A 13,355-nucleotide genomic window follows, 5' to 3' on the forward strand; every position below is an offset into this window, starting at 1 on the left:
GCCGGGCAGACGGATGTACTCTGCGCCGCGCTAAGTCCTTCCTGGATGGACCCCTTAATTTTGTTCCTCAAAGACCGGACTCTACCAACTGACAAGAAAGAAGCACACAAAGTCCGGGTGAAGTCAGAACGGTTTTGGCTCTCTCCATCTGGTGCGTTGTATAAAAAGTCCTTCACTGGTCCTTATCTAAAGCACGTGCACCCGAGTAGTGTGGAGGCCTTCTTGTACGAAATTCACGAAGGCATTTGTGGCAGCCACATAGGGGGCCGGTCCTTGGCCTACCGAGCTATTTCACAGGGATACTGGTGGCCGTGTATGCAGGCCGACGCACAAAAGTACGTCTGCAAGTGCGAAAAATGCCAGAAATTTGCCCATCAGATCCATCAGCCTGCTAGGGAACTTCTTCCCCTCACCAGTCCTTGGCCCTTCGCCATATGGGGGCTAGATATAGTGGGGCCACTGCCAACAGTACCGGGCAACCGAAAATTCTTCATTGCGGCCACAGATTACTTCACGAAATGGGTTGAAGCTGAGCCCTTGGCAACAATCAAAGAGAAAGACGTGAAGCGGTTTGTCTGGAAGAACGTGGTCACGCGGTTTGGCGTCCCCAAGATCTTGATCTCTGACAACGGCACCCAGTTTGACGGACGCCTGTTCCGAGGATTTTGTGAAGATTTAAAGATTGAATTCTACAACTCCACTCCGGCTTACCCGCAGTCCAATGGTCAAGCCGAGGCATCGAACAAGACTATTCTGGATGGGTTGAAGAAACGGCTAGAGAAGGCGAAGGGAAAATGTGCTGAGGAGTTACCCAGTGTCCTTTGGGCATACCAAACAACCCCGCGGCGATCTACCGGGGAAACCCCATTTGTTTTGGCTTATGGCATGGAGGCGGTCATACCTTTGGAAGTTGGCATGTCCACCCTAAGAAGTGAGAGTTTTGAGCCTGAACTGAACGCCGAGGCTATTGCCTTGGAGCTGGACCTAGTGAAGAGCGTCGGGAGAAGGCCCTCATCCATGTGGCTGCCTACTAACAAGAGCTCTCAAAGAAATACAACAAGACGGTGCACCCCAGACCGTTCAAAGTTGGTGATTGGGTTTTGAGGAAGGTTATGGGCAACACCCTGGTGCCAGGTGAAGGCAAACTAGGGGCAAATTGGGAAGGACCTTACAAGATCACCGGCCTGGCGAGCAAGGGGGCTTACCACTTGGAGGATCTAGAGGGAAGAGCACTACCGCGGCCATGGAATGCGACCAACCTGAAACTATATTATTTCTAAGATTTTGCTTTCTTTTCTCGTGCAAAGGAATTTTTGGCTTGCACTGCAGAATGTAATTCTTTTTGTCAATATATGGAAGTAATTTTGCTTTAGCCCTTGGACTGTTGTTTTAATGTAAAAAACCGAGATGATTTCCTCCGATTGGAAGAGTTGGTGTTTTGTCCAACTTCGGAATCCCAACCGAGATGATTTATTCCGGTTGGAAGAGTTGGTATTTTGTCCAACTTAGGATTCCCAACCGAGATGATTTATTCCGGTTGGAAGAGTTGGTGTTTTGTCCAACTTAGGATTCCCAACCGAGATGATTTACTCTGGTTGGAAGAGTTGGTGTTGTCCAACTTAGGATTCCCAACCGAGATGGTTTACTCCGATTAGATGAGTTGGCGTTTTGCCCAACTTAGTATTCCCAATTGAGATGGTTTATTCCGGTTGGAAGAGTTGGTGATTACCAACCGAGATGGTTATTTCGTTTTATGAATTTGCTGTTTTGTTCCGCTTAAGTACTTCAACCGAGTTATGAATTCCGGTTGATGAGGTGTTTTGCTAAAGATGGAATTGATGACAACCGTGCAAACACTTGGCAAAATTTGAGTTTTTCATTAATAAGAAAGTCAATACAAAAGGTGGGGATAGAGCCCGGTTACATCAGAAGCGCTGAAAGCAAAAATACAAAAAGAGAAGAAAACTAAACTAGGGGGGAGAGATTGGTGAACTCGTCCTCGGCGGCATCGAGGTTGATGGTTGGACTTTTGTCTGGGGCACCGGGCTCGTCATGGCCGGGCTGCTCTTGCACCTCGGCATCCTCTACCTCTGTATCTATCTCGGCGTCTCCCTCTTCAAGCCCTTCCTCGGCCTCAGCTTGCAAAGCGCTGAAGACGTCGTTTGCGTAAGGCACGAGGTAGACCAGTAGCGAAGCAAGAGGAGGATTGGCAAATACGTCGATGTCAGAGCCCTGGCCGAGATGCACGCAGGCGGACTTCCAGCCAGCCTTGAAGTAAATGTCTTGTGTTGCAAAGACTTGTTTCTTATAGCTCTGCTCGGCTTCGTTGAAGCCGGCGTTGTTGGCAGCCCGGTAGTCTTTCTTCTGCGACTTTTTGAGCGCCTTTACCTCAGTCTAGAGCTCATCCCGTTTTTTCTCGGCCGCATCCAGCTGACCGAGCAGTCTGTTGTTGTCTGCATTAGCCATCTCAAGCGAAGACTTTGCCCGGCCGAGCTCGGCTTGGAGGCTTTCGACTTGGCTGGCGGTATCACTCGCCTTCTGCCGAAGTCTGTGGATGCGCTCCATGACCAAGTGCTGCTTTTGGATGGCCTGCAAAATGAGAATTTGATCAGAGAAGAGACCGTGCAAACACTTGCGAAAATTGAAGCAGAAGATTGAACTTCTTACCTTGGTCATGGACTTCACGGCGGATTTGACCAGCCGGGTGTCAGGAACGTGGTCGCTTCCAACCACGTTGCTGGGCAGCAGTAGAGCCTTTGAGAGGTCGAAGGCAAGCAAGTGTTCCTTGTCGCCTTTGACCGAAGCATTTGCCGGGATCTCTTTGCCCTGGTGCTTCAGCTGCGGCCGCCATGCTGGGATGGAGCTGGCCCTGTCGGTAGGTTGCTCGGTTGTTAGTTCGGCGATGAGCTCGGCGGAGGGATCTGCCCGTGGTCTTTTGCCAGCCCGGTGTGTTTCTTGGCTAGACTGCCCGGCGGCTGGAGAAGCTAAGGCGACCACGGCGGCGCTTGATTGACCGGCAGCCGGGGAGCGGGCGACGACGCTCGGTATCTCGGCCGAGGTTGCAGTGAGAAGGTTTTTGATTCGGCTTCTTTTGGCCATTTCTTGTTCGTCTGTCAACCGGATTAAGGGAACGTCAGGAAGGGTAGGGTCTGGAGGTGGCGAAGGAGCACGGAGGAAGTCTGTTACTCTACTCTGGCGCGGAGTAGAGTACCTGTAGGTCGGGGTGTAACCGAGCAAATCGTTGCAATCTCGGTGGGAATATCGAAGCACGGTCCGAATTGCCTCTACGTTGGGAAACTGATAGTTGGCTTGCAAGGCTTGGATTGCTGCAAAAGAAACAGGAAAACCGGTTAATTACAGAATAAAGTGGTAAGCTGACCGAGCAAGTTTGAGCGGCTTACATGAGGAACCGAAGTTCTTGCTTATAAACCAGCCCGGCAGCTCGGTTGTTTCGTAATTGCCCGACACCCAGAAAAAATCGTCGTCGTGCAGATCTTTATTCGGGGTGCCGGTTACAATTTTTTCCTTGCCCGGTCTGATTTTCAAGTAATAAGCTAGGCCGTCACCGGTGTGACCCATCGTGTATTGCCTCAATATCTCGGCTAGACCTAAGTTGGTGCCTAGCCGATTGTTCAATTCATGAACGCCGTTGATAATTCGATAAGTGTTGGTGGACACTTGTCTGGGTGCCAGCCCGGTGCGGCGGAGGAACTCGGTGATAAGTGGGTTTAGTGGGAAACGGAGGCCTCCTTCGACAATTGACAGCACGGTGAAGGGGCATTGGTCTAGTCTGCCCCAGGGTGTTGTCTCCTCTTCAACCAGTTCGAGATGGACGTCGGCCGGGATGCCGTACTCCTCTCTGAATGCAGCTAGCGCGGCCGGAGTATCCACTAGGAAACGGAATTTCCCCATTTGTGGCCGGACTAAGGTAGCTCGGCTGAGGTGTTTGGCAGTGGCAATTGGTAATTGCTTGGTCTTGAGAGCCTGAGGAATGGACAGTGGTCCCCTTGGACTCTGCAGGAAAAGGATGTCAAGTGTAAGTGTGAGCGCGGTCGCGCGGAAGGAGCTGGACTTTAGCTCGGTCATTAAGGGTGCCAAACCACCTCGGTCGTCTAAGCTAACTAAAGAGCTCGGTTGCCCAGGCAGGCCAGTTGTTAGCCCGGTTGAGCGACCATTTCCTTGTGTTATCTCGGTTTTTGCTGGGGTTGAGACAAACATGTTATTTGCTCGGTTAGATTGGTTTTTTGGATCAAATGAAGACCAGGAGCCCGGTCCGCCCCAGTTCTTCAGTGTTCTTCATGAAAAACGAAGAACATCATGAACAGTGGCAAGTTTTGGACGATTTCTGTGGCTACGACCTAAGAACTATGTTTTAATGCCCTAATGTGAGAAATATTTAAGAAGATAGCAACGAAAGAGGGGTCGAAGGACTTACCAGTGAAAGGCAGGAACTGTTCCTTCGAACACGAAGAATGGCAGACGAGGCTGGGAGAAAGTTGCTTGAGCTCTGAAGCGTCGGATTGCAGAGAAGCAGTAGGAGCGAGTTGAGGAAGAGGGGGCTTGTATGTATAGACGAAGAAACCGCCAAAAATTCAAATTCTGGCGGACGGTTAGTTTGGCTGCTCGAGGACCAATGGAAGCCCGCCACGTGTCCCCATTTATGGTGACATCAGAACTGAAGAGACAGGTTGAAGAGTCGAGGAGCCAACCGGGCTACTTTAGAAGAAGAGGACGTCAGCCGAGGAATATAACCGGGCAAGTTTGCAGACAGTAATGTTAACTAGCCTGGTCGCCCTTTGGCATTTCGAAGACCGAAGAAATGTTATCCCGGTTGAGGTGAATAATCCCAGTCACGCTTTCGCGGATGGAATTAAGAGGCAATTGAGAGGGAGTTTTATGATTTGGAATTGGGCCGAGGTAACGGCCGAGCAGGTTGGGAGCCTAATGGTGCATGGGGCCGAGATGACCAGCGATCCCCCGGAGATGGGCTGCTAGAACTTGGGCCGGGCAGGAGTTGGGCCAAGTATGTGCCGTCCCAGACCGTAAAGAAGCTGCTCGGCAAGGCAGTGCTCGGTTGGACCGATCTGCTTGATCAGGGGATGGTGGAAGCCAGTCAAGCTGAGTGACCGGCGCTCGGAAAGGCGTGGTCAGCCGAGGTAATCGATTGATCGGCAGGAAGGCCGACCACAGGAGGAGCCCCGGGCTCGGCTTTGTCGAGATGCCGCCTAGCCCGGTCCTCCTTGGACTTAGCCCGTAAAGTGCTTGGGTATGAAGCACAACATGGCCGTGGATGGAGCAGCTCGGCTGCCGAGCTCCAGCTGAGAAGGCAGGCAGTTGAGATTAGGTGATGTTCAGCAAGGTTTACGCTGACAGATGGGATAGCGGAGCCACGTGTCAGGGGATGACTAGGAGTGGATATGGGGCACAGAGGGTATATAAGCATGTCTGCGCCCCCCATACGCGAGAGATGAAGACTTTGTAAGAAAACTCCTACACTCTAACCCCCTTCTCTCTCTCTCTCTCTCTCTCTCTCTCTCTCTCTTCTAAGGTGTGTGCTAACTTGATCGTCGGAGGGTTTTTCCGGCCACACACCGCCGGGTAGCTCACCATTGTTTGTTCGCAGGTGATCGGACAGAGACGGAGCTCGGAAGAAAGGAATACGGGCTTACCGGAATATTTGCTCCCCGTACATATACTAATATTAGTTATGACTTATTATTAACCATACTTATTATACAAATTATAAATATAAAAAATATTTTTAATTATATCACATCATTAATTGATACATTAATTGATACATTAATTAATACATATAATATTATTTTTATATTATGTTTGTGTATTTGATGGCTAACAATGACATTAATAGTAATGATGACTAGAAATTAAAGAATGGTGAATTTACTACACTAATACTGCTTGTGTTTGGATAACATCAACAGAAAGAATGAGAATAATTACATTTAACAGATAAAAATTGTTTCCAAATAAAGAAATATTAATTACAAATACAGCAAACAGATATGATAGACATTGAATTTTCTTATTTTATATGTATAGATAAATAAACGACAATACACGAAAATTTAAAAATAGTAAATCAGTTGGTAGCCTTTTTAAAAATCATATATCATCAGATCGTAACAACTTTAAATTTCAAGTACTTATTTGGTTGGTTATTTGTTATTACATTTTGTAATTTGTTTTTTTATCTAAAAAAATAACACTTATCTGATTGTTTGTTTATTTATTTATTTTTTGTTTGAATAAATGAAATATGATCCAATTGAAATTGAGTATGAAATTTTTTTAATTACTTCAAAATGTTTAAAATTCAAAGAATTTTAAGTTGACGTTTGAAAAGTTATTCTGTAACAAAAATGATTTTTTTTCTTTAAATAAATGAAATATGGTCCCATAGAAATTGAGTAACCAAACCAAACCAAACCAAGCTTTAAGTCCCATCAAATGAAGTCGGTTACATGAATCATTCTTCTCCAGGCGGCTCTATCAAATGCTATTTTGTTAGTCAAATTAAGTAAATCTATATCTTTATTTACAACGCTAGCCAACGTTAATCTAGGCTTACCCTGTCTCCTAACACTTCCGTCTACCGTCACTGTACCGCATCTCTTCACTACTACCTCTGCTAGTCTCCGTTGAATATGAGCAAACCATCTTAATCGATTCTCTCTCAACTTATCTTCTATCGGTGCTACTTCTACCTATTCCCGAATACACTCATTCTTAATTTTATCTTGTGTAGTCTTGCCACACATCCACTTTAGCATCATCATCTCAGTAACACTCATCTTATTTACATGTTGTTTCTTGGTTGCCCAACACTCCGTCCCATACAACATCACTGGTCTAATAACTGTTATATAAAACTTACCTTTTAGTCTAGTGGGTATTCGTTTATCGCACAGTACCCCATATGTACTTTTCCACTTAAGATATCTCGTCTTAATCCTATGAGTCACATCAGCATCAATCTCCCCCGCCGTTATGATAATCGACCATAAATAACGAAAATATTCACTTTTAAGCAATTCTTGGTTCTCAATCTTCATTTATCCTTTGTTTTCATTGTTACTATTACTAAATTTACACTCCATGTACTCTGTCTTAGTTCTGCTTATTCGGAATCCTTTAGATTCAAGTGCTTTTCTCCAAATCTCCAACTTTGTGTTAACTCATTCTTTAGTCTCATCAACTAACACGATATCATCTGAAAAAAACATACACCATGGCACATCATCCTGAATATTTCTCGTTAACTCATCCAGAACTAAAACAAAAAGATAAAGACTTAAGGTAGATCATTGGTGTAATCCTACAGTGATAGGAAATTCATTTGTCTCTCTAACATGCGATCTAATAGTAGTCACCACTCCTTCATATATACCTTTAATCACATCAATGTAACCTTTTGTCACCAATTTCTTCTCTAACACCCACCGTATTATATCTCGAGGCACTATATGAATGTCTTTTTTCTTTTCTCTATACTTTTCTATTACTCTCCTCAAAAGATAGATCGCTTCCATTGTTGACATGCCAGGCATAAACCCAAATTGATTCTCTAACACCTCTATTATATCTCGCAATCGGCGTTTCATCATCTTTTCCCACACTTTCATTATATGACACATTAGCTTGATCCCTCTATAGTTGTTGCAATTCTGGACATCTCCTTTATTCTTATAGATTGGCATTAAAATACTCTTCCTTCACTCATTTGGCATGTTCCTAGTCAACAAAATTTTGCTAAACAATCTAGTCAACCAAGTAACCCCTTTTTTACCCAAACACTTCCAAGCTTCAATAAAAATATCATCGGGTCCTAAAGTCTTATTTGATTTAATCTTCTTAAGTGCAATCTCCGCTTCAAAGTTTTTAATCTTGTGATAGAACCTATAGTCTTGGTTTATCGTATTACTGGCTATTTCTTCTCCTATTGACGTACCTCCATGTTCCTCATTTAATAGTTTCTCAAAATAGTTCTTCCATCTCTCCTTAATCTCTTCATTCTTCACCAATACCTTAGAATCCTCACTCTTGATGCACTTAACTTGATTAAAATCTCTTGTTTTCCTCTCACGTATCTTAGCAAGTTTGTATACCCTCTTCTTTCCCTCCTTTCTATCTAGTCTAGTGTATAGGTCATTGTGGAAAAGTGGTTTGGAAATACTCTTCTGATCTTGGGGGGAGCTTGTGATCCGCTGATAGTCACCTGAAAAGGAATAAACACTCCGGTCGGGGGTGCCGGAATTAGCACTCTGACAGACAACTCAAGAATGCTTGTATTCTATATTTAGCACATCAATTCTCACATACCTTTCTTATTCTGTTGCTCCTTTATTTATACTTGTTCCCTGGGCCTCGGGGCCAGGCCCACTTTTTACTCATCATCCCCTTATTTACTCGGCTCCATAGTTCAATATCTATTCGGCCTATCTGTATTATTCGGCATTCTGATCGTGTAGGATAGAGCCGAGTAGTATCTGTCTTCCAGAGTACGCTTCCGACTCTTCCAATTATCCGGCTCCCACAATTGCCCCCCAAACACCCCACTAGCATCAGTTAGTCGATGTGTTTGGCTTCTAGTCTGGGTAGTCAAAAATTCGGCGGTTAACCCTCTTCCCGATGTGCGTCAGAATGCGTACATGCTTTTTGGTCATTGCAAAGGCTTTCCCGCCTCATTCATGCTTCTCTCGCATATATTACGATTTGAAACTTCAGTCCCTTCGAATGCATGCTTTCTCGAATATTTGAACCTCCTGGATAGCCAGTCCGTGTCTCTTCTCCAGCGCATTTTCTGCGACTCTTCTCCGTCTTCTCCTTTGCCTTTTGTAAGTTTTTTTCTCTTCTCTTTGCAACCCTACTTTCTGTATTTATCTTTGATTTTAGAATATCCTTGGGTCCTTACCAGGATGGCTAAGCATTTGAAAGACCTCCTTTCTGAGAGTCGAATTTCTGGGTTCCGAAGACATTTCTCTATTCCCGATGATGTCCATCTATCTCTAGTAACGGACAATACCCTTGATTTGGAGAGGGACGACCAAAATACAATCGTCTTTCCTCTCCTATCCATTGCGGAGGGCGGAGTTCGCTTTCCCCTACACCCATTTCTTAGGGCCATCCTCCGCTATTGGGGTTTGATTCCTTCTCAACCCAATGTGAATTTTTTTCGAATTATAATGGGAATCGTAGAGTTGAACCGGCATCTCGGGATCAATCTTGGCATTCTGGCGATTCGGCAGTGCTACGCTTTAGCCAAATCCTTCGGTCGGCTCGGGCGTTATTTTCTCAGGGCTAAGGACACTGACCATCACTTGGTAACGATGCTTGCCAGCTTTGGCAAACGAGTTGATGATGTAATGGTCAATGTCCGAGGCAACTGGGAATTTGGCGAAGGCGAAGATCGCCTAGACCCTATTCCCAGACAGAGGGGTGAACGAAGTAACCGTATAACTCCCTGTTTGTTGATCTTTCTTTTATTCAGCTTTTTCTCGAAGTCTAACCCTTTGTTTTTACAGGCAATAAGTTGAAGAGGATTCTGACCTCGGTTGACGACGAAGTCCTTGTGAAAATTAAGACTGCACTAAAGTACTTTGGTCATCCAAACGTACATAAGCAAGGGAGAGCCGTCTATATTCTCCTGCGGTACGAGCCTACCTATACTACTTTCTCGGCCGCAGACGACATTCCGATCCCAACTGGCGAACAACACTTTACGGCTCTTGTCTTCCCCAGCTTCAAGGCCCTCAGGCAAATTGGTCTCGAAGCTTCTGATTCGGAGCAAGACTTAGAGCTGGTGGTCGAAGCAGTTGCCGAATCAACGAAGGTGTTCGCTGCCTCGCCGACCCTTCTGGTATGTATACGATACTTTCTTTTTTGGTCGTTTGGTTTGGTTTGCATATGATATTTCTTGGTGTGGTGATCCAAACTTATTTTGCAAACGGTTGGAAGGATAGCCGAACTAGGCCACCGACAGCGTGATGCCATTGAAAGAATTGGCCGCTTAAAGTTTGAGGCTGAAGGTGAAAGAAGCAGGGCCGAGTTCGAGGCGATGAGAGCAGCAATGGAAAGTGCTTGAGCCGGAGTTGAGAATGAGAGGGCTCGGACTGCTGACTGACTCAGATCTGAAGCCGAGGATAGGGCGAACGCGAGCGATGAGTCACTTAAGTTAGCCCAGGAGGCGCTTTCCAGGGCAGAGGCCGAGTTAAAAGAATTAAAGGCAGCCAAGGAAAAAGCTGAATCTGAAGCTTCTATGGCGCTAGAGGCTGGAAAGAGCGCTGCCTTGAAGGAATACGTAGATGAGGTCCCCAAATTCGAGAATCGGGGATTCAAACATGAGTGGCTCAAAGCCTTTGCTGCCGCTGGAGTTACATTGGCCTTGCCAATTCCATACGAGCAAGTGGACATTGAGCCACTTGAGTCTGATCCCGAGGATTGATCTAGGAGACATTCTAGTTTTATTAGGTATCTTCAATTTCAATGTAGGTTTTTGTTTAGTGGATTCTTGTTAGTTCAAGGTAATTTTCATGTATAAATTAGTTACTATCTGTGCTCAATTTATTAATGAAAATTTCCTTCCCGTTTCACTGTTACTTGTACGTAGTTTTTGATATTAATGAAGAGTTTTGCTTTCTACTACTTTGGATAAAATGATTATTGTCTGTTGTGCCTTCTAACTATCGATTGGATAGCAGTGTAATCTTGGCAATTATATTAGTTTAAACTTTAATTTATCTGAACAAGTAAATCGACTCTTGGTGCCGAATAGGACTAGTAAATCGATTCGTGAAGCGGCTGCGTCACTCAAGCTGAATAGATTGATGAATCTGCCCTTGCCCCAGCTGGTTCATGAACGTTAAACGCCGAATCAGACAATATTGTCGAGTCGATTCGTGAAGCGGCTGCGGCACTCAAGCCGAATAGATTGATGAATCTGCCCTTGCCCCAGCTAGTTCATAAACGTTAAACGCCGAATCAGACAATATTGTCGAGTCGATTCATGAAGCAGTTGCGGCACTCAAGCCGAATAGATTGATGAATCTGCCCTTGCCCCAACTGGTTCATAAAGGTTAAACGCCGAATCAGACAATATTGTCGAGTCGATTTGTGAAGCGGCTGCGGCATGCAAGCCGAATATATTGTCTGATTGAATAAAATGTTTCATTGTAATTTGCATTCGGCACACACGTGTTTGCATGTGTTTCATTGTATAAACATTGACTAGCCCAAGTCAACTAAGCATTTTAATTCCGAACGGTTATATGCCAGCTTGTCATGAGCATTCTTCATTAAATACATATTTGCATGTCACACACGGTCCATTGCGCCGATGAGGCTCCGAATTCGGAGGCGTAACCGGCCCAAAGGTGTCATGCACTTGGGGCTCCGAATCTGGAGACAGTTAGCCCATCTATAATTACCGTTTATATAATTAGGCCATTTTAACTCCAAAAAAGTCAAAAATTAGTACGTGGTGTGGATATGGCCAATATCGCTCGGCGTCCGTCTTTTGGGGTTGCGTTAATGAAATTGCCTTAGGGTCGCTGCAAGGATTTAGAAATAAATTGCCTTGGACTTTTCGCTATAGTAACATCGCTTATTGTGTTCAGACTCGATTTAAAATGATTTTGTTGCGTGGGGTTAGATAAGTGTGAATGTCAAATGGAGTTTTCTTCAGTAGCAGAGGAGAAACTTTGACTTTGGCTGAGCTTGACATTGTAATGAATCGCAGCAGAGAACCCACTCGCGCGGGAGGTAGGGGGTTCAAAAAACCAGAAAAATGTTAGCCTTTAAGTCGTCGAAGCAGATCAGCCCAAAGGGAAAAACAACAATGGGGGAGTTCTCCGCAACTGCCACCGAGAAATGAGGCCGACGTAGCGCCGCGACCGTTGAGTATTACTATTTTCGTGAGGAATTCCTTTCTTGTCCTGGATCTTGGCCTTGACGTTGTCTATGGTGTCGAAGCTCTCCACCTTGAAAGTGATTGTCTCGCCGGTGTGAACATCACGGATTCAAGCATGGTGAGATCAAGGCATTTCAAGTTGCGGACGCTCTCCGATCAGCGGGCGTTGATTCGGCGCTGCTGCTGAACCAGCGCGACGCCGTACCAGCTCGACGCCGTATGAGAATAGATATGGTAATGCTTCGAACGCGGATTATGTTTTTGTAATTACTATTTAATCGAATAAAATGTTTTATTTTAAAAGTTTACATCATTCAGAATTTTTATATGCTTAATTAAGCATCTTATTTTGAATGCTGGCACGTTTTGTCTTGTTCATGCAGTTGTACTGGCTCAACCTACATATCCCTGCCTTGATGTGTAAATGTTTTCATTCTGAAGGGCCCTCCGAAATCAGAATGCTACTCGGCCCTTGAGCTTGGAAGCTTTATCGGCCAAAGACGTTTTGTGCCGATGGGGCTCCGAATCCGGAGGTTTTTTCGGCACAAAGACGTCATTTGCCGATGGGGCTCTGTATCCGAAGACTTAGTTTGGCTAATCGTGATATCCACGAAGGGTGCTCCGAATGCGGAGCCTTATTTTGGCCAATTATGACATCCACGAAGGGCGCTCCGAGTTCGAAGGCTTAATCGGCCCAAAGATGTCATACGCCGATAGGGCTCCAAATCCGGAGACTTAGTTTGGCCAATTGTGATATCCACGAAGGGTGTTCCGAATCCGAAGGCTTATTTTGGCCAATCGTGATATCCACGAAGGGCGCTCCGAATTCGAAGGCTTATTTTGGCCAATCGTGATATCCACGAAGGGCACTCCGAATCCAGAGGCTTAATCAGCCCAAAGACGTCATACGCCGATGGGGCTTCAAATCCGGAGACTTAGTTTGGCCAATCGTGATATCTACGAAGGGCGCTCTGAATCCGGAGGCTTAATCGACCCAAAGACGTCATACGCCGATGGGGCTACGAATCCGGAGACTTAGTTTAGCCAATCATGATATCCACGAAGGGTGCTCCGAATCCGGAGGCTTATTTTGGCCAATCGTGATATCCACGAAGGGCGCTCTGAATCCGGAGGCTTAATCGGCCCAAAGACGTCACACGCCGATAGGGCTCCGAATTCGGAGATTTAGTTTGGCCAATCATGATATCCACGAAGGGTGCTCCGAATCCGGAGGCTTATTTTGGCCAAACGTGATATCCACGAAGGGCGCTCCGAATCCGAAGGCTTATTTTGGCCAATCGTGATATCCACGAAAGGCACTCCGAATCCGGAGGGTTAATTGGCCCAAAGACGTCATACACCGATGGGGCTCTGAATCCGGAGACTTAGTTTGCCCAATCGTGATATCCACGAAGGGCGCTCCGAA

The sequence above is a fragment of the Camellia sinensis genome, chromosome 5 (assembly GCF_055761805.1).
Source record: "Camellia sinensis isolate YWXY chromosome 5, ASM5576180v1, whole genome shotgun sequence".
Taxonomy (NCBI): Eukaryota; Viridiplantae; Streptophyta; class Magnoliopsida; order Ericales; family Theaceae; genus Camellia; species Camellia sinensis.